The sequence below is a fragment of the Rousettus aegyptiacus genome, unplaced genomic scaffold (assembly GCF_014176215.1).
Source record: "Rousettus aegyptiacus isolate mRouAeg1 unplaced genomic scaffold, mRouAeg1.p scaffold_m13_p_12, whole genome shotgun sequence".
Classification (NCBI taxonomy): Eukaryota; Metazoa; Chordata; class Mammalia; order Chiroptera; family Pteropodidae; genus Rousettus; species Rousettus aegyptiacus.
In genome coordinates, this window is record NW_023416287.1 from 78,362,527 (window position 1) to 78,383,599 (window position 21,073).

Genomic DNA, 21,073 nt, shown 5'->3' on the forward strand with positions numbered 1-21,073 from the left:
AAGCTGCGTCTGATATAGAAAGGCTTAGGACATCACCTGTTCAAATCATGTCCTAAAAAACATTGGTATGTGCTCCTATTTTAAGAAAAAAATTAAAAAATCTAAAGTAGAATGATAAACCACTGGCTACATTTCAGCAGGATTATTTACTTTATAAAATGATTTGCAGCAAGGTTTTTTTTTTAATAACAGATTTCTTGAACATTAAAATCTCTTGATTTGTGCTTGTCACTGAACTGAAAAGATATTAGCTGTGGAATTTGAGTTGCTCAACTGCGATGGCACTGAGCAACAGACTAACATTACTTCTAATTCTTACAGCTGTAGGACATGACCTAGGTATTTATTATCCATGTTTTACAGTCAAAAAAACCAAGAATCTGAAGTGTAGTTGTCTTAGAATATGAATCTAGTTTATGAAAGAGCCTGAATTAAAGACTAAGTTCCAACGCACATGCTCTTCTCTGTATGATGCAAGTTCCGTACCCATGGGTTTAAATATTCCCCAGAACAAATCATCATTTGTTATTATAATCTCTCCACTAAGAAAACTACAGGTCTTTAAATCAGAAGAGGTTTTCAGGTATAAATTTGATTTTTACCAGAGCTTCCTTGCTACTTTTTGGGCTACGTTTTAGCTTTGGTGGCAACATAAAACCATCAGCTTAGCCTCCTGCTCCTCTCTGATTCAGCTTTCCACCTCATTTAACAAAAGGACAGCTCAATGATGGAATTCTCTGCTTTACAAAACATAAGATGGTGAGTGGAAATTTTACTCAATAACTCAATCCTTTCCAGTCTAATTAAGCCTATTTCAAGTCTCTGACTAAATATGGAACTGACAATTAACTGGTTGCTCACGTAGAGGAGAAGAGAGAATGTTCTCCCCCAGTGTGACTGTAATCCTTATTACATTGGCAAAAAAGAAAAATCTCCAAAGTAAACTACTTCAAATTTACTAAAAATTTTCCATGATGCTCTGTTTTAGGTATCACTTCTGGAAATCATATTTCAGCAAGTCAGGGGTTAATCCCAATCAAGTTTTTTGTAGTTGATGTTGCTGACCCTTTGTTTTGAATTCAGTCAATAAAGCGTCACCTTAACTTCTACCTCAAAGGAAATAAATTCCCCCAAATTTGTCCAGCCATATCTCTTTTTTTCCAGACCAAACTGTTCTCAACTTGTCTGCCTAAAATGAGTTACTTTTATACTGCCTAATAGATTACCTAGAATTGGATCCTGTCTGGCAAAACTTAGCTAACAGATTCCATGTTTTCTTAACATAGCAGACTACAGAAAAGCTCTGTGCGTGTGTGTGCGTGTGCGTGTGCGTGTGTGTGTACGTGCACATATCTGTTATTTATTCAGCCTCAGCCCAATAAGTTAAGAGGTCTATTGACTTTGGCAATATAAGATATCTAGGAAAAGATGAGGAAAACAATGGAAAACAAGATTCAGAACCAGTCCAAAGCTCTGGATTTTAGCGATGTGTGAAATAACCAAGAAATCTTCTGCCTTCTCTCTATATTAGCCATCCTTATGGTGAGGCTCAAGTTGTAGGAACACTGATGAAGATAAACAAAAATGTCAAACCCAAAAGGGACTCAGAGATTACCTCATCTACCTCCTTCCATTTGTTAATGATTTTACTGAGATTCAGATAGAGTCCAAGGTCTTAGAGGTAGTCAAAACCAGGTCTCTGATATTTAGCCTATCGCTCTATCCACCAGAAGCTAGGTTTTTCATGGTCTGTAACTGCCATCAATTCTCACAGCTGCAGAAGTTGGAAGCTACACTTAAGCACAGGGCCAGTGAGAGGCATGAATTCATCAACACCATAGAAAAAGAAGAGATTGTGCAGCATAAGAGATGATATCTTGGATGCTTCTTTGTCTTTTAAACTTCCAATATACTTAGATTGGGTATTTAGGAGCTTTTAACATGTAATTTTATGGGCAGATATATATATATTTTTTTTGAATGAAAAACATGGTTCCTAGAAATGAGGAAAAGTATGGTGGAATTGAGAGCTGGCTCCATCCATCCATCCAGTGACCTGCATGATTCCCAAGCCCACTGTAAGATTTTTTCCTTTACCTTCTGCTTGGCTTTAACTTGCCAACCATTTATCGCATCTCATGCATGAGAAATCTATAGATTTTAAGTGACTTCTAATTTCTGGTCACCCCGCTCCCCCTCCCCTCCTTCATTTAGATCCATGTTCCTTGCAGGGAAGGGATAACAGTGTTGTAGATATCGGACACGTAGCTGTAGGGCGGAGGTCCTGATGTCATTGTCGATTGCAGTGCGGTTCTTCCTCAGTAGACTGCTCTGTGTGCTTGAGTAGCTTGCTCCTTTCAGTGCTGGGATCTTTATATTTGTTTTGTGCTGCCCCTGGTCAATTAAAACATTGATCCACTATTTCAGTTCTCCTTGGCTTTGCTTCAGCCTGTCAGAGCTTTTAACATTTGTCTTTTTCTAAATTGCTGTGAGCAGGGCTGGTTTTAACAAAATTGTAAGTTTGGAAAAGTTAGTCTTTACCTGTATCTCCCCCTTCTGTGCTATTTCTTCATTCCTGGCTTTCCCTTGTCACATCTCTGCAGGAATAAGATCTCCAGGGAGGTCTGAGTTTATACTAGTTGACAAAGCATCATTCATGCATTCCATTAATCCAACAACTTTCTGTCGAACACTGTGTTCAAGGCATTGATTATCTAACATCCATAATTTCTCTCATAGCTCAAACCCTTTATACTACTTCCATAATTTTTGCCATATCACCTCAAAAACAAATTTCTTAATATTTTTTCATTGAACTCAATTTACTGTTTACTTAAATTTATGTCCTAATAAATCTGAAAGCTGTGTTTCTTGTCAAGAAGTCGAACTAAGCACTAGCTGCTGGTTGTCTTCTATGTCAAATTTAACAGGTGCTAGAAAAGATACAATTCGTGCGAGTGAATGTGAAGCTTCCTTTAATAATTGGTACAAAGCTGTGAAAATATCTTAGGAGGCTTAAAGTGTCTGGGTTTCTTTTTAAGTGAAAGAAATGACAACTCGGATGGAGGGTCACAGGTACACCATTACTTCTTTCTCTAAGACTGCCCAGGCAGGAAGTAATGATCCAGCAGGGCACTCCCTTGGCTATAGCTTACTATACCACCAATACAGTATTGCAAAATTTGGTTGGCACTCACCAAGTTCCTAGAGCCCTAAAAAGAAAGAGCTTGGAATAAATGGCTATACACTGCCTTGAAGGTCTACCCCAGATTATAGATGTACTCCATGTGTCATATGATTAAGAAGCCTGTAATAAAATCCTGACATGGATTTTATAGCAACTCACCCCAGAGCCCTGATGGGGTAGGTAGCTGACTTGCTATGTTTGTCCATCTATGTCCATCTATGGAATGGCTGCTCTGTATTAGGCATTGTTCTAAGTGCTAAACAATACAAAGTTCCCACTCCAAGGAATGTCCATTCTAAAGGGAGAAAACAGACAATAAACATGTAGTAATTGGATAAAGGATAATTTACCATCAGCACTTCCCCACGTATTCTATCTCCAGCATAGGCCAGACGACTGCCACAATGGGTGAATGTCTCTGGATAAAAGATGTCCTGGATGATGTGACAATTGATGTCATAGGGACAGTTGTCCCTCAGCATCTGTGGGACATTGGTTCCATGACTCCCTGCAGATAGCAAAATCTGAAGATACTCAAGTCCCTTATGTAAAAAGGCGTAGAACAATGCATACAGTTGACCATCTACATCCTTGGATTCCCAACTTTGGTTTGAAATACTGTTTTTAATCCTTGTTGGTTGAACCCACAGATGCAAAACCATCAGATGCTGCTGATTGACTGTATATCAATAGGTAATCCACCTAGAGTATAGCTCCCTTGCCCCCAAACCACAGCTAAAAGAACAAGGCTAGGATTAGACTTTACTCTTCCCAGGTGTAGAGATTATAATTTAAGGGAGCTGACCCTGAAAAAGGAATACCAATAAGATAACAGTAAAATTTTTAAAATCACAAAATATTTGAAGAGTGAGACAGCAGTAACAACAACGAAAATGTATAGTAGAGAAAGCAGAGTTAATGGAGCAGAAAAAAACAAACTTTGAATAAGCATAATACATATCCTCAGGGAAATAAGAAAATTTATTCCAAACATGAAAAAAGGGCAGATGTTTCTAAAGAAGAACTAGTTAGAATTATTGGATGTGAAACAATGTAATTATTTAAATAAAGGATTCAATAAAAAATTTAAATAGCAGAATAGCTCTAAAGACTTAATTAATGGACTGGAAAATCATATTGAGAAGATTATCCAGATTAAAGGGAGGGCATAAATAGACAGAAAGTATTTGGAAAAAAAATGCAGAAATAAAGAAGATCAAATTAGAATGGAAATACTTATTTAGCAGAAATTCCAGAAAGAAATATTAAAAAGATAATGTCAGAAGGTAATCTTTAAAGATAAAGTAAGTATTTTCCAGAACTAAAAGAAGGCACATGACTGTAGGCTAAAAGTGGTTTCAGAGGGTGAAGCAGGACACAGTTGAGAAAAAAACAAAAAGAAATAAAAGAAATAAAATCACATATTCAGACACGTCAAAGTGAAATTTAACAGAGATTCCAGAGTGTAAAACAAAAAGCCACAGACTTGAGGTAGGACACCATATTTCTCAAAAACAAAAAGACAACAAAATCATGTATTGCAGGGGGTCAGGAGAAGGAATTGATTCTAGATTATCCAGAAAGTAGATTGTTTATATGTTTGTTTGTTTGTTTTATTATGGTGACATTGGTTAATGAAATCCATTAAGTTTCAGGTGTACAACTCAACAGTAAGGCATTGTGTGCTCACCTCCCATAGTTAGATTTCTTTCTGTTACCACACATTTGACCCCTTTCACCCCATCTACCTCTCCCCTTCCTCTCCCCCATTGCCTACCCTCTGGTAACCACTAGTCTATTGTCCATGTCCATGAGTCTCTGTTTGTTTTACCTCTTTGTCTTTTTTTGTTTGTTGTTGTTGTTGTTGTTTTGTTTTAGGTTTATATCCCACTTATAAGTACTATCATGTGGTTTTCAATTTTTTTCTGTCAGGCTTATTTCACTTAGAATGATCATCTCAAAGTCCATCCATGTAGTCGCAAATGGAAAGTAGATAGTTTAAATGATAGAGTAAAATAAAAATCTTTTCACCTTAACACTTATCTAAAGTTTTTTTTTTAGCATCTTCCCTAACAAGAATATTAATTAATTCACAAGAAAACAATAATTATGGAAAGCAGGAATAAATAAGGGCATTAATAAATGTTATTCGTTTTAGTAAACAGTGATGAAAAGGAAATATATAGCTATGAAACCTAATCTACAATTTAATGTCACGTCAAAACTTGTGACATGAATTGTAGGAGAGAACAAAGGGAGATAAAAGTTGACAAGGTTCTTATCATGTGAGATAGGGAGCCATGGATGTTAAAGAAACTGACGTTTCCCAGGAAAAAAGATCTGTATGCTTTAATAAAAGAATTGTAACCATTAGAAAATGTGATAAAATGCCTAAGTTTAAGCAAGCAATGGGAAATAAGAGGGAAGGAAGGAAAGAAAAAAAATCTAAGCAATGAACATTGTTTTTAGAAACAAACCAAAAATATAATGAAAATAAATCTTAATTCCTTGGTAGTACAATAAATAAAAATGGATGAAAATAAGAAATTTAGAAATATAGACTCAGAAGAGACTTAAAAGTCCAGAATTTTCTTTTTTTAACTTAAAACTAAACATAGAGAAAGTTTGAAAATAAAGATATGGGGAAAGAGCTACTAGGTAAGCATAAAATAAAACAAAGCTGGAATAGTTGCACTTTTAATGTCAAGCAAAATGGAATAAAAAGTGTACACACAGGTATATGTACATATACGTGATAAAACAGCATAGAACTTGGCACATCTCAAGTGCTATAGAGGAGCTATTTGTAAGTATTAGTAATAATTTTCTTACAAGACAAATTATAGATAAACCTCTAATGCAAAAGAATTCTGAATAATTTGTGTAAATGTTCTGCCCTTGAGGCAATGGAGAATAACTCTTCACTTGCAAGAGTGAGAACTTATAATGGCTTCCTTCCAAAGAGTACATTTTGGAGAAGGGGAAAAACTGTAACCTTGGAGAAACCTGACAATTCCCTGAATCAGATGATCAGGATTCACATCAGCAGGTGAAATGGCACTTGACCTCTCTGGCCTTCCTCCCAAAATCCATAACTCTAATCTAATCATGACAAAACCATCAGACACCTCTCAACTGAGGAACATTCTACAAAACACCTGATTAGTATAAAACACCATATATATATATATATATATATATATATATATATATATATATGCAAGCATTTAGAAAACTTGAAGACCACAAATATAACACTTGGTTCAGCAAACAGAGAACACATTTCTTCCTTGGCACACATGAACTATTCTTCAATAAATTCAAAGAATCAGCACCATGAACATTATAATCTTTGACCACCATGCCATAAAATTAGAGATGATTAACAAAAGAACATATTTAACATTCCCAAGTAAATGGGAATTATAATAATCATGCCTCTAAATAACTCATGGGTTAAAAAGGAAATCATAAGTGAAATTGTAAACTACTACAGCCAAATAAAATGAAAGCAATGTGTGATATGCTCCTAGAGAGTACCAAGAAGAAAATATATAGCTTTGACTGCAATTATCAGAAAATAAGAAAAGCTGGAGATACAGGAGGTTCAATTCAACAGGCCAGAAAAAGAGAAACAGAGCACATTGAAAGAAATGAAAAGAAATGAAATAATAAAAATGAGTCCAGAAATCAGTAGAGTACAGGAAAACAGGACAATTTTTAAAAACTATGTTTTTTGAAAAACCAATTACAGCAGATAAACTTGTAGCTAAACAGATCAAGATGAAAAGAAGAAACATAATAAACATATTCAAAGAAAAATGTGAAAATCTCTAAAATATAGTAGATTGTATAAAGGCACAAAATACAATGAACAGTTGTCATGTGCAAACAGATTGGAAAACCTAGGTAAAGGAATGCATTTCTAAAAAAACAGTGGCCAGAATATACGAAGCTATAGAAAAATATGAAAGAACAATAGCCCTTAAAAAAATCTAAATGATGATAAAGATAAAATGTACCCTGAACACAGATTAAATACCTCTCCATTACACATTTTTTGCCTCAATTCTTGAGCTACTAGTTCTTGCTCCTTTAGTCCACTTACCAATTGCCGTTTGACTAATATTTTGAAATAGCAAATATGATCACAACCCATCCTGTTTATGGGTTATCTAACTCCGAACTGACTTCTTACAGATTTAAGGTAAAGTTCATAATCTTTGGTTTACTCTTTGTTTCAGTATTTCCCAATTAGGGTATGTTTCTCCACCTTTCAATGCCTTTGCCCATGCTTCTTTCTCTCCCTGGAATACCCCTTTCATGCTTTCTATCATCTCACTTTTTCTTATCCTTAGGACGAGATCTAGTGTTATCTTTTCCAGGTATAGACAACTCACTGCTAGTCCAATTCAACTTTATTTACTGTGCATTCTTGATGCAATCGACGTCTAAGTAGCATTTGCTCTTGTAAATATAAAACCAACATCATTTGGCTTAAAGAGAAGGCAGGTGAAAAACTAAATAATTTTTAACATTATATTTTAAATGGACACTGTGGCCTGTTCTTGACGCTCCTTCTGAGCTCTGTTCTCAGTTTGTTGAAAAGGGTATTGCGATATATAGGGCAAGTGCTAAAAACAAGCACTAAACTACATTTTTTCCCCCTGTGATATTGCAGAAGAATTGAGAGAGAAAGAATTGTGAATGGAATAAAATCCTGAATTTCAATGGACATAATTTTATGTTCCATACACAAGAGTACAAAGATTTGCCTAAGACATGATTTCCGCCTACAGGAAATTCATCTAAGATGCCAGCTTTGTTATGGCATTTGTATTCACATATGGGCTCCTAAAGACTAAAAAAAAAAAAAGGGCAAGAAACATTATGGACTTCCCAAAAATCATGGCCAAATGTCAATCTAGAGGGCGCTAGTTGAGGGAAAATGGTGCACTTTAATTCACACCATTAAATATTTAACTGGCTGCCTGTTCCTGCATTTGTCAGTGGTTGTTATTCATGATGGTGGATAGTGAAGCACTATCCAAAGGCACCATGTGAGAGTGAACTTACTGTGGAAAGTTTAATTCTGAACACAGATGAAAAGGGCTGATCTGGAGTCCTTGTTTTCCTTCAGGGCTCTGTGCAGTTATCTCATAAAGTTGTACACTTGCTGAAGAGAGCTCCCACTTCCAATAAAGGGTGTGTGTGTGTGTGTGTGTGTGTGCGTGTGCGCGCGCGTATGTGCGTGCGTGTGTGTGTGTGTGTTTATACCTATATCTATCTATCTAATCATCTATCATCTATTGATCTATCTATACCTATAGATATATAAAGATATATAAAATTTGAACTTAAGCATACAATGCTTTTTGGGCTTCCTAAATTTCTTTTGAGTATAAAATTAGTTTTAAAGACATTGTTGAAATGCACTGATTTTCAGATTAAAAGTACCTCTGAATGTTACCATCTTTCAGATGTGATTACTCCCATTTTAAGTTAGCACAATTTCGTTTACTATATGCAACATTGGTTTAATAGAAGCTCCAAACCCTAATAATTTTTTTTTGCAAATATTTATTTGCAATTAAGTATTATGGTAATCTGAAAAGAAATGTAATTAAACCTCTATTTCTAAACCCCTAAGAAACATAAGTAAGTAGGCAAGCATTAAATCGGAGTGCCTATCTTGCAAATTATAAAATCTCAAAGTTAAAATCATCAGCATGGTGTAGTAGAAGGAAGAGTGAATCACAATTGTGGAATAATTTCCATGAACCATTTCCTTTATAAGCAGGATAAGGCTATGGAAGCCCAGAAAGAATATTTAATATCCAAGGTCAAGCAGATAAAACTGGCAGACAAAAACCAGGATGCAGACCTGACTTTCTCCAAATATGTTTTTGCAGGGCCATATTGCTAATTTCACCCAGATGGTAACTTCTAGTTCCAGCTGGAGCTCTTGTTCTCTTTAATAAGCTGCATGTCTTTAACAGTGTTATCCACACTTAAAAAAAAATTCAGATTTATTTGAGTATAATTTATAAGGTGCGTAAAATATAATTCACCTATTCTAACTTCAATAAATTCTGACAATTATTCAGTCTTGTAATCACCACTACAAATCAAGGTATAGAATATTTCCATGTACTCAAAAAGTTTATACATAATCCTTCACCTCTGACAAGAGGTTGCAGACCCATTGTCCCCATACCTCTTGCTATACACAAGTATGAATTCTGTAAATGACACAAGAGACAAACCAAAGGTGGTTTAAAAAAAAAAAAAAAAAAAGGCGAACTGGCTCAGGATTCCATGATGAGGGGAATAGCACAAAAGCAGGATAGTTGCATTCTCCTCCCATAAGAGAGCAAGGCCTCAAAGATGAAGATCCAGTGTTTCCTAACCCACAGCTTAGCCCACAGTTGAAGCCAAGGTTGGCTTGTTCCTCCCCACATTGAACAGAAGTCCCTCTGACAACAGAAAGTGAAAGGAATCCAACGAACAATGACTTAGTCATAGTTAGGAGCCCCGAAGGGTCTGAGCCTCTACTCTCCCACCCACAGACACAAGAGCAGGCAGGTGAAATGGGGAAAAGTGACATGGTCACAACAAGCAGCCCAATATGAGAAACCTCTTTACCTCTATGCACCCAAGTCTCTCCTACCCTGCTCAGAGACACCGAGAAAGTTAGGAGCTTATGGTGCTGAGTCCCTTCTACACACCTTCCCCACTGAGAGATACCTGGGTTCCTTGCCTGGGGAAATCTCTCTTACACCTCAGGTGGTAGGAGCAGCAACCAGTGGGAGCCCCGGAACCCCGGATAAACCAAGCAGACCAAACATACTAAAGAATCTCTGAAAATTAAACTTCCACTAGACTGACAGCCCACAAGGGTAGGCCAAGACCGTCATGCTAAATCTCAATAGGGTGATTCCCTGCCAAAATATAAGATATAAACAGAACCCAGGATCTCCTAATCTAGCAGACAAAATGTCCAGGATACAATAATTCACCAATCATTCCAAGAACCAAAAATATGACAACTTGAATGAGAAAAGTGAAGTAATGCCAACACTGAGGTGAATCGACACGGTAAAATCTTAAAAGGATTTTAAAGTAGCCATTGTAAGAATACTTTAACAATTAATTACAAATTCTCTTGAAACATTTTTAAAAAATAGAAAATCTCAGCAAAAAAATAGAAGTTATTAAAAAGTAGAAATTATTGAGCTGAAAAATACAATAACAGAAAAAAACTTAATAAGTAGATTCAATAATAAAGTGGTGATGAAAGAGGATAGAATCAATGAACAATAGGACAGAACAATAGAATTCACTCATTATGAATAACAGAGAGAAAGTAGATTTGAAAAATGAACAGAAAGTCGGGACCTGTGCAGCAATAATAAAAGATCGAACATGCATATCATCAAAGTCCCAGGGGAAGATAAAGAGAGTGAGACAGAGAGAGTATTTGAAGAAATAATGTCTGAAAACTTTCTAAACCTGGTGAAAGACACAAACCTACAGCTCTAAGAACTAGAGCAAAACCCCAGGAGGATGAGTCCAAAGAAATCTATACTAAAACATTGTAATTAAACTTTTGAAAACTAAAGATTAAAAATAAAAATAACAACTAAAGGCAAACAGAGAGAACTGACACATTATGTATAGTGAATCACCAATTTAAATAGCAAAAAAATTTTATTTGAAATTAAGGAAGTCAGAAGCACAGTATTTTTTAAGTGCTGAAAGAACTAAGACCTATCAACCACAAATTCTATAGCTGGCAAAAAAAAAATTCTTTATGAATGAAGATAAAATAAAAACATTCTCAAATGAAGGAAAACTATAAGGGTTTTTCACTATCTGGTCTACCCTTAAAGACTGGCTTAAGGAAGTTCTTCAAACAAAAAGGAAATGGTAAAAGAAGGAACATTAGATTATTAGGAAAGAAAAAAAAAGGAAAAAAACAGAGGTATAAGGGGGAAAAGCCAGTTTGAAAGGTTATAGGCTATCTGTTAGGGACTGAATGTTTGTGTCCTCTCATAATTCAGCCCTATAACCAACAAAGAAATTGAATTTACAATTAAGATACTCCTGAGAAAAGAAATTTAAAGTTCAGATGTTTCCAGTGAAAAAGTCTAACAAACATTTAAAGAATTAATAGCAACTTTATATATTCACTTATGGAAAATAAACGAGAGGAGACACTTTCCAACTCATTTTATGAAGCCAGGATTATCCCGATTTCAAAATTAAATAAATGTGGTTTCTAAAACAAACAAACAAAAAATTAAAAACAAACAAAAAACCCAACCACACTACAGACCAATATTTCTCATGAAATTAGATGCAAAAATTCTCAATAAGATGTTACACAATTACTCCAACAGTAGATAAAAGCAATTATACACTATGACCAAGTGGGATTTATTCTAGGATTTCAAGGTCAATTCAATATTCAGAATCGATTAATGTAAATCATATTAACAAGCTAAAGAAGGATAATATGTCTCTTGATTGATTTTTAAAAAGCATTTTCAAACCCAATACTCATTCATGATAAAACCTCTCAGCAAACTAGGATTAAAGGAATATTACCTTAAATTGGTAGAGCATACCTACAAAAATCTACAGCAAACATCAGACTTAATGGTGAAAGACAAGTGCTTTTCCCCTAAGATTAGGAACAAAGTAAGGATGTTTTTTCTCATCACTTTTCCTCTACACAATAGTGGAAGGTCTAGCTAGTACGATAAGGCAAGAAAAAGAAATGAAAGACATTCGGATTGAAAAGGAAGAAATAAAACCGTCCATATTTGCAGATGACATGAATGCTTATGTGGAAAATTCTAAGATTAAGAAACAACCTCCTAGAAATCAACATCAAAAAGAAAACAAACAAAATAATAATGACAGCACCAAAAGCTGGCAGGAAGCAGACAACCTAGATCCCTTATATATTGCTGCTGGGAATGTAAAATGGTACAATCACTTGAGAAAACAGTTTAGAAGTTTCTTAAAATGTTAAACTTGCAGATATTATATAGCCCAACTGCACCCCCAGGCATTTATCTCAGAGAAATGAATATTTATTTTTAATCAGCATTCTGTGTAAGACTGTTCATAGCAGCTTTATTTGTAAGGGCCCTGTATCTTTCAATAGCCCAATGGTTAAATAAACTATGATATATTTGTACCACAGAACATAACTTATTAAAAATGAATGAACTATTGACACACAAAAATTTGCATGAATCTTCTTCAGGGAATTATGCTGAGGGGGGAAAAGCCAGTTCAAAAGGTTATATGCTGTATTATTTCATTTTTATAACATTTTAAAATGATAAACTTTTAGAATTGGACGGCAAATTAGTGGTTATCAGGGCCTTGGGGACAGGGATGTGTGTGTGTGGGGGGGGTGGCGGGAGGGAGTTGGTGTTAAAAAGGGAAAATAGGAGGGCTTCTTATAGTTTTGGAACTATTCAGGATATTGACTATAGTGGTAGACATGCAAACCTGATAAAATTTTATGGAACTGAATACTTGCAGACATGGAAAATCCAAATAAGATTGGTGGATCAATGTTAATATCCTGCTTATGATATTAAAGCATAATTTTGTAAAATGTTATCTTTAGAGGAAACCGAGCAAAATGTACAGGGATCTCTCTGTACTATTTCTTGAAACTGTGTACAATTCCACATGATAGCCTGTGAATCTACAATTATATAAGTCAAAATGGAATTTAAAATGGAGCTTCTCATGCCATACTAAATGAGCCACTTCAGAAAAAGAACCTGTGGATATGTTTTTAAAGAGTTTCCTCATGGCCGTTTGTGGTCAAGTCAATCCCCTTCCCTGGACCCTGACAGCCACTGATATGATTTCTGTCCCTATAGTTTTGCCTTTTAGAATTTAATATAATTTAATGAATCATTACCTTTTGAGTCTGACTTGTTTGATTTAGCATAAAGCTTTTTAGAGTCATTCTTGTTATTACATATATCAATAGTTTGTTCCTCTTTATTTCGTAGTGTGGCTACACCTCTATTTTTTTTTTTTATCCATTTTATCCATTTATCATTTGAAGGACAGTTGGACTATTCCCAGCTTTTGGTGGTTATAAATAAAGCTGTTACGAACATAAATATAGGTTTTCATTTTACTTGGATAATTCCTCAGAGCTGTATTGCTAGGTTATATGGTAGCAATATATTTCATGCCTTCCCATTAACAATGTGTGAGCATTTCAGTTGCTCTGCATCCCTATCAGCACTTTGTATTGTTGGGGTTTTATTTTATTTTCCAATTTTAGCCAATTCGGTAGTTGTTTAGTGTGCACCCTACCCTGCCCCCTGCCAATTACCTAAGATATTTTAAAACAATGGAGTATTAATGATATATAAAAATGGTGGCCAGATACCTAGATTTTGTTAGAGAAAACTGAGAGTTCATGATGGTGAAAGTATTGTATCACTTACCCTTAAATAACATTTCTAGCTTTATCTGTAGCTACTCTACTCAACTGTATCTATAATAGGTATCCTTCCTTCTTGCACTTAATTTCTGCTGCAGTCTCTAGTGTAATTGGTTAATTCCTTAGTACTCATATAAGACAGGAATAAAAAGAGGGAGTTTGGTGTTCAAGGTATTCACTAGGAGGGAAGACTGTGGAGCTGTGATGCAGTCTTAACAGAGCCTTAGCTCACCTGAAAGATTTCATCCACAGATGTCCCATGTTGGGCTGAAATGCTGGGTTTTTACACCTCATCTCAACACATCATTTGGATGTAGGCTAATTCCAGAAGGGTATGAATTTGGGTGAGGTGACTCTCTCGAGGTGACAGCTGGAGGCTGTCTGCTATCAGGTAGGGTGACAAATCCTTTCCTGAAGGGGATCTGAGTGGCAAATCTCCAGGTCTACCACAGTTAATAACAGTAGCTAATATTTACGGTTTACTGTGTGCCAGAATATTGCAAAAAGCCCTTTATGCACATCATCTCATTAATTCTCACCCCCCCCAAGTAGATATTATTATTCTTCCAATTATGCAGATGAGACAACAGGCTAAAGAGGGTAATTGGCTTGTGAGTCCTACAATGAGTTTAAGTGGTGGGGCTTGGATTATAACCCAAGCAGTCTGACTCCAAAATGCAAGTATTTAACCACAATGCTACCCTGTATAATCTATACTATACTTAACTGCAGCTCCTCAAAACTTGATAATCCACATGTAATGTACAGTTTTCTGTTAAGGAGAAAAGGAATGTCCATTTGCTTCTCATCCTAAACATATGCAGGCTCATTTTATTTAGCAGAGCCTCATTATGTTTATTTTGAACCAAGTATAGTGTGGACTGATATGAGAAGACTGTCTTTTTTGGTCTCCTGCAAGTCCCATAGACTGATATGTCATTGGGCCAGCCTTTGAGGTAAGCCATGAGTTAGTTCCACCTGCATATTGTGTGTGTGTTAATGGAACACACTGATTAAAGTGCCGAGAAGCTGTGGGGAGCCAGAGTATGACCATCAGCATTTTCTAGGCTGTCCAATTTATAACCTTTTTGAGGCTCAGATGAAAGGAAAGCAGTCACAACATTTTTTTTAACTGAAGAGATTTCCAAGATGATAATTCACCTTTAGATTTCCATGCAGCTGTAGGTAACAGCATCAATTAGCACTGACATTCAGTGGTGGACCTCATCTTCCCTTGATTATCTATTGATCTCTATTACATAATCAAATGAACTCTGAACAGGTGTGATTTAAAAAAAAATTCCTTGACCTCTCAGTCTTAAGTATTTATTGACAAGGTACTAATATATATGTATCTTTTTTATATTAGAGGTTTCCAATACATTATCTTTTTCTATGGATAACTTGAATAAAATAAAGATAGACTGTCCCAGTTATTATTAGAGGTGATAATTTGCAGTCTAAGTGTGTTGCCATGGATACCCAAGATCTCCCCCACCCCCTAAAGACTCAAGCCTGGGAGTCAGGGCTTAATCCTGAGGTGCTTTTCAATAGCACCAGCTGTCCAGAGCCTGAAAGGCGTGGCAAATTACACCATTATTAGAGTGAAATGGTATGGCTAAGCTAATTATTTGTGGGCTTTAGACACAGGTGTTCATAAAAGGCTGAATGTGCACTTATAATCAAATCTGATTGGGTCAGAACAACAGCCCAGCATGGGACTATCAAAGAGTTGTTTATGGTGTCTTTCATTTAAATAATAAAAGAGGCCACTGTAGGCCTTCTGTTCAGTAGAGTTTTTAATGTTGCTTTGAGTTCGTCATTACAGGTAATCATATTTGGTGTTTCCCTTTGACTTAGTCCAGTATTTGTAATAATATTTTACCTAATAGTCACACAACAACTTGATGTATTTTAGCCATTTGGTGACCATTTCCCGTTAATGCTACTTTCAGTGAATACAACTTTACAGAAAATTAGAATTTCATTACCAACATTCTATTTTGGCTATCATTCAGAGAGTTGTTAATTCCCAAAGTATTTCCATTTCATTACCTGTGACACATCTCTGATAATTTTTGTGTTCATAATATAGTAGCAAGTTGATTCCAAAATATGATTTAAAAATTTCCCTCATTTAATAGCATTTGATTGATCTAATATTTGAGTACTATCAGTTGTTTGATGAGAAATGTTATGTGGATTCATCATAGCTTGATATTATACTGAATATGCTAAACCACTTTGAATTGCCCTATCTTTGCTTTTCTAAATTAATGAAAAGAATACTTCTTTGATATTTATCAGCCATAAAGAAGTTTACATTGAACGGTTATACAAAATTTATATATCTTATATTTAGCTTCCAAATAATGATGATATGGTAGATTTATTACCCTGACACTGCTCAGTAAGGTTTGGTTTGTCTATTTTAGTTTTCAATGGCTAATAAAGTGGGTATATATTTCAGAAAATGATATAATTAGCAATATTATATTATAATGTTGAAATATCTAGTAGATATTTTGCTTTAAATTCTTTTCACTCCATATCCTCACAAATGCTTGTAAATTGATAAAATGTGAAAATGGATTTTTTTTTTTTTTTAGAGAAGTAGCCTATGTGACCACAGTTGAATGAAGATGTACTTACTCATTCTCTTGAAGCACAGGAAACTATTAAGAGAGACAGATGACCTCATAAATGTGTCTATGTGCAGATCAATATGATGAGCCTACTATGAGTACAGATATGCTGTTGGATGATTAAGAGCACCGAGTTGTGTCTCCAAGTCCATTTGATCAGGGTATTCTTCTTCCCTGCTATTCTTTGTTGAGAGGAGAGTGGGAGTTGGTGGTTTCTAGAAATAATTGTGTAGCCTTTATAGATGACAATTAGTAGCTTTTATAATATTTTATGCAATGACACAAGACTTCCTACATACAGGTAGAAAGCAAAGATGTTACCCTCCCACCCCACCCAGATCATTAAGTATCATATAAAGAGAGGTAAAGTGTGTTCTCAGAAGAAATTAGAAGGACAATTTGGCTGTGGCCACCTTGAGCCTGCAATGGTTTATGAATTATTGCTCAGCTAGAATTCAATAATTATCTGCCAGACACCTACCACGCTTGCAGCTCTTTGAAAAGAGCTTAGACACAGGTAACTACCAGCAATGTTGCTCTTACATTTTCTCATGAAATATATCTTTCTGCTATCACCTTTCACAGTTCAGAGATATAACTAATTAGTCATTTCTGGGGAACTTAACTATATCGTGACTCTTTGTGACCTTGTGGAGGAAAATAATGAGTACTCATTTTTTTTGTGTGTGAGTAACATCTCTATTGAAGAGGGATTCAAGACCTCTGACTATGAAAAAGTTATTTGAGCACATGTATCAATTAGGAATAGATAGGCTATAATGTAGCAGCAAACCCCCAAACTCTTGGGAGCTGAATACAAAAGTTTATTTCTCCTCATGTAAGATGTTCACATAAGTGAGCAGGTGATTCTGCTCATTTTAGTCATTAGGGGCCCAGACTGATGGATGCCGCATCTTGATTCCTGCTTCTACGATCACCATAATAGTAGGAAGGTGAATCATGAACTGTCTCTTAAAGTTTATGCACTAGTGACACAAACTACTTCTGCTTACATTTTATTAGCTCAACAAATCATATGGCCAAGCTTAAACTCAAAGGACAGTGTTCATAAAGCAGAGAGCAGAGAAATATTTAGTGAGCAGAAATGATGACCACAAGAGCACCCTCTAAATCACATGTGACAGGTGAATTCTTCACAGACTTAATGAGCTCAAGAACTACGTATTTAACTAGCACCTAATTAAAATTAGAATTCATCGAAAGAAAATAAGAGAAGCAATTGTATCAAGATATCCAACATGCGTCAACCTTTTCTTCTGTTTGAAACCACTCTAAAAATGACAGAAATACAAAATATACAGATATTTTTTAACTTCTTAATCTAAAATATCTATATTAGAAATAAGAAAGTTTAAAATTAAATTAAATTAAACTTTCAACTAAGGAAATGAGAAAGAACATTATAAAATAAACACGAAGAGAGAGCCTGAAATAAAGCAATTAAAATATATTTACAATAGTAATAGTGAAATCGAAAATGTTAAATAAGTAAATTTGATCTGTTAAGTAAATCTAGTTCTTTTAACACATAAAAAAGAAAAACCATTGTAAATCTGATCAAGTAAAAAAATATAAAAAACAATATTTGCTATGAGAATAAGTACATATATAGACATAAATATAGAGAGAGAAAATGTAAAACTATCAGAGGATAGTATTTTCTATTCTGGGCCTTAAAATATGTTAGTTACTTAAATTAACATGCAAAATGATAGAAAAACTAGAGATGCAACTATGAAAAAAAATGAAAAGGCAGTTAAAACCTTCACCAAAAAATGCACTGTTCAAATAATTTCGTGACTGAATTCTATCAAACATTCATAAAGAGAAAAATAGCTATATTTTATGTACTACTCCAGAGCATAGAAAATGACTCAAAGCTTCCTAATTTCCCCCAAACAAAATAAGGAGATTATACAAAAAAAGGAATGGTCCAAATTAAGGCTTCAGCATAAATATAAACATAGCTTACATCAAAAAATTAAGTTGCTCACAAACAGGTTAAATGATAAATCTTGATGAGATAGTGCACATTATACAATTTGACTTGTATGATTTAGTTATTTTTAAAAATAATAAGTCATTATTTAACTAAGTTAGTTTTAAAAATAGAAAAACATTTCTTTAGTTTAATAATGTATAACTACCAGTATGGGATGAGAAACACCAAGCTTAATAATGAAACAAAATAATTAATTATACTAAAATCAGTAAAATGATAAGCATACTCACTATTATTACAATAAGACATGCTAATAATCTTAACTCAAGTAATATGAAAAAAAGAAATGAAACAGCTTAGATAACATGAAATAAACAATCTATCGACTTGATCAAAAATATTTTTTAATAAATTGGAAATGATAGGAACAGGCATTTGACAGGAGAGTTAAATATAAGGTCATAAAAAGGACAGGTGCTATACTAGGGTTCTCCAGAGAAACAGAACCAAGGAGGGGTGTGTGTGTGTGTGTGTGTGAGTGTGTGTCTGTGTGTGTGTGTGTCTATTTATCTCTCTACAGAGAGATTTATTTTAAGGAAATGGTTCATGTGGTTGTTGAGGCTGAAAATTCAAAATCTTCATGGTATGCTGGCAGGCTGGAACCACAGAGAATAATTGATCTTTTAGTTCAAATCTGCTGGCAAAATTTTATCTTCTTCAGAAAAGGTCAGTCTTTTACTATAAATGCCTTCAACTGATTAGATGAGGCCCACCAACATTATGGTAAGTAATGTATATTATGAAAATGATAACAGTTATAAAGTAGAAATTTACTCAAGAAGAAATAAAAAATACTTAACCTCATCCATAAGTAGAAATATACAAAGTGAAACAATAAGTTATGTTTTACTCATCAGATTTGGCAAAATTTATAATTTCAACAATACTCAATGTTTAAAATAATTTTTCTTAATGGAGATATAATTGACATGTAACATTGTATTAGTTTTAGATGTACAACAATGATTTAATAAATGTGTATATTGCAAAATGATTTTCACATTAAGTTTAGTTAACATCCATCCCTACACATAGTTGCAAGCTTTTTTTCTTATGAGAATTTTTAAGATTTATCTCTTAGCAACATTCAAACATACAATATAGTATTATAACTATAGTCATAATGCTGTATATTACACAAAAAGTGGTCACTCGTAGTTCCATAAATATCTACTTTCATATTTCAGGGCTGTTGCTGATACTGGTTCTCGCATATTCCTTTTCTTTAAAAAAATTAGTTTGGGTATTTTCTCCCTGTGAAGACTTTTCTGACTTTTCCTCTTCTTTTACAGATAATAACGGAGTCCCCATTATACCCCCAGCATACTTCTAGCATGTAATCGACAAACATTAGTACATTCATTGCTTGCCCCATTTGCCTTCCTACTGGACTCTGATCTCCTTGAAGGTAGTGGCTATACTATTGAGTTAATCAGACTCTTCCCAGTGATGAGAAGCAGAACCATTCCCTGGCTAGCTCATTTAAATAAGATTCATTATATAGGTACAGAGAGAACAGGAACAGAAATAATCCCAGTGGCCTGAAGTACTACTATTCTTCAGAACTTTGTCCTCTGTTTTTGCATTGGTCCTTTTCGAATGCCACCTCCCTGATAATAATGCTCATCATTCTGTTAACTTCTATCTCTCTCTTCTACTGTACCTGCTTTTTCTGCTGTGGACTCACATTTTCTCTATGTATCTCATATGCAAATTTCCCAAGAAATTTAAATTAGTCACAGCTCAGAATAGTGAGCCGTTGTCGACCAGCATTCTTGTACAAGGACGCCTCAGAGATTACTGGCTACTGACTAACCTATAGCTAGTCCTATTTGTGCCAGATATTGACTCCTATATAATTAATGATGGCCAAAGTAATAATGTATAGTATGATTAATGAGTAATAGATCACTCATGGTCAGTCCCACCAAAGGAAGATTTGGCCATGGAGCCAAGTCATATACAATCATATAGATATTTGTGTGTTCAAAACCTCCAATACAGTGTCTCTCATGTATATCAGATGCACAATACTGGTTGAGTGAGTGTAAATGAAGATGTTCTGAAATGACAACAGATACATTAAATAAAGCAAGAAACCATGAAGTTTCCTGAGATCTTTATTTGTTCAATCATTTAATAGTCATTTATGAAATGTATATTAGGTCCAACAGACGTCAGACACTGCTAGCTGTGAGATGCAAAATTGGTTAAGTCCTCAGACTTTGAGAATTTCAGTCTAAAGGAAGACATTGGCAAGTAAACCAACTATTACAATACAATATTGTAAGTATTATAGAGAAAAATCAGTGTATCTTGGGCTTAAGAAGGATCAGGAATAGTTTGCTTCTCAAAATCCCCAAAGAGAGGTAATCAGGATGAAGGAGAGGGAATTATAAGGAATTTGAAAATCTGCTATAAAAGAGTTTCTCTCAAAATCATTGAGTCATGGAGCCGAAGGGTATTTTTTCAGAGGTATTTTTTAAAAGACATTTTTTTAAAGTCTGCATTAAATCAAATTACTGTTTTTTAATTACCCTCCCTTGAACAATTAAAGGTACACATTAGGAAAACTGTCAATGAGTTGAAGGCTATCTGAGCACAATTACTGGAAAATGACCAAATGGCATAAGTGAAGGATTAAGTTGCCTTTTGTCTCCTCGTTTTTTTCAAGTTGGTTAACAGGACTGTGCTACTGAGCTCCCCCTCTGTAGCTGGATCTATATGGA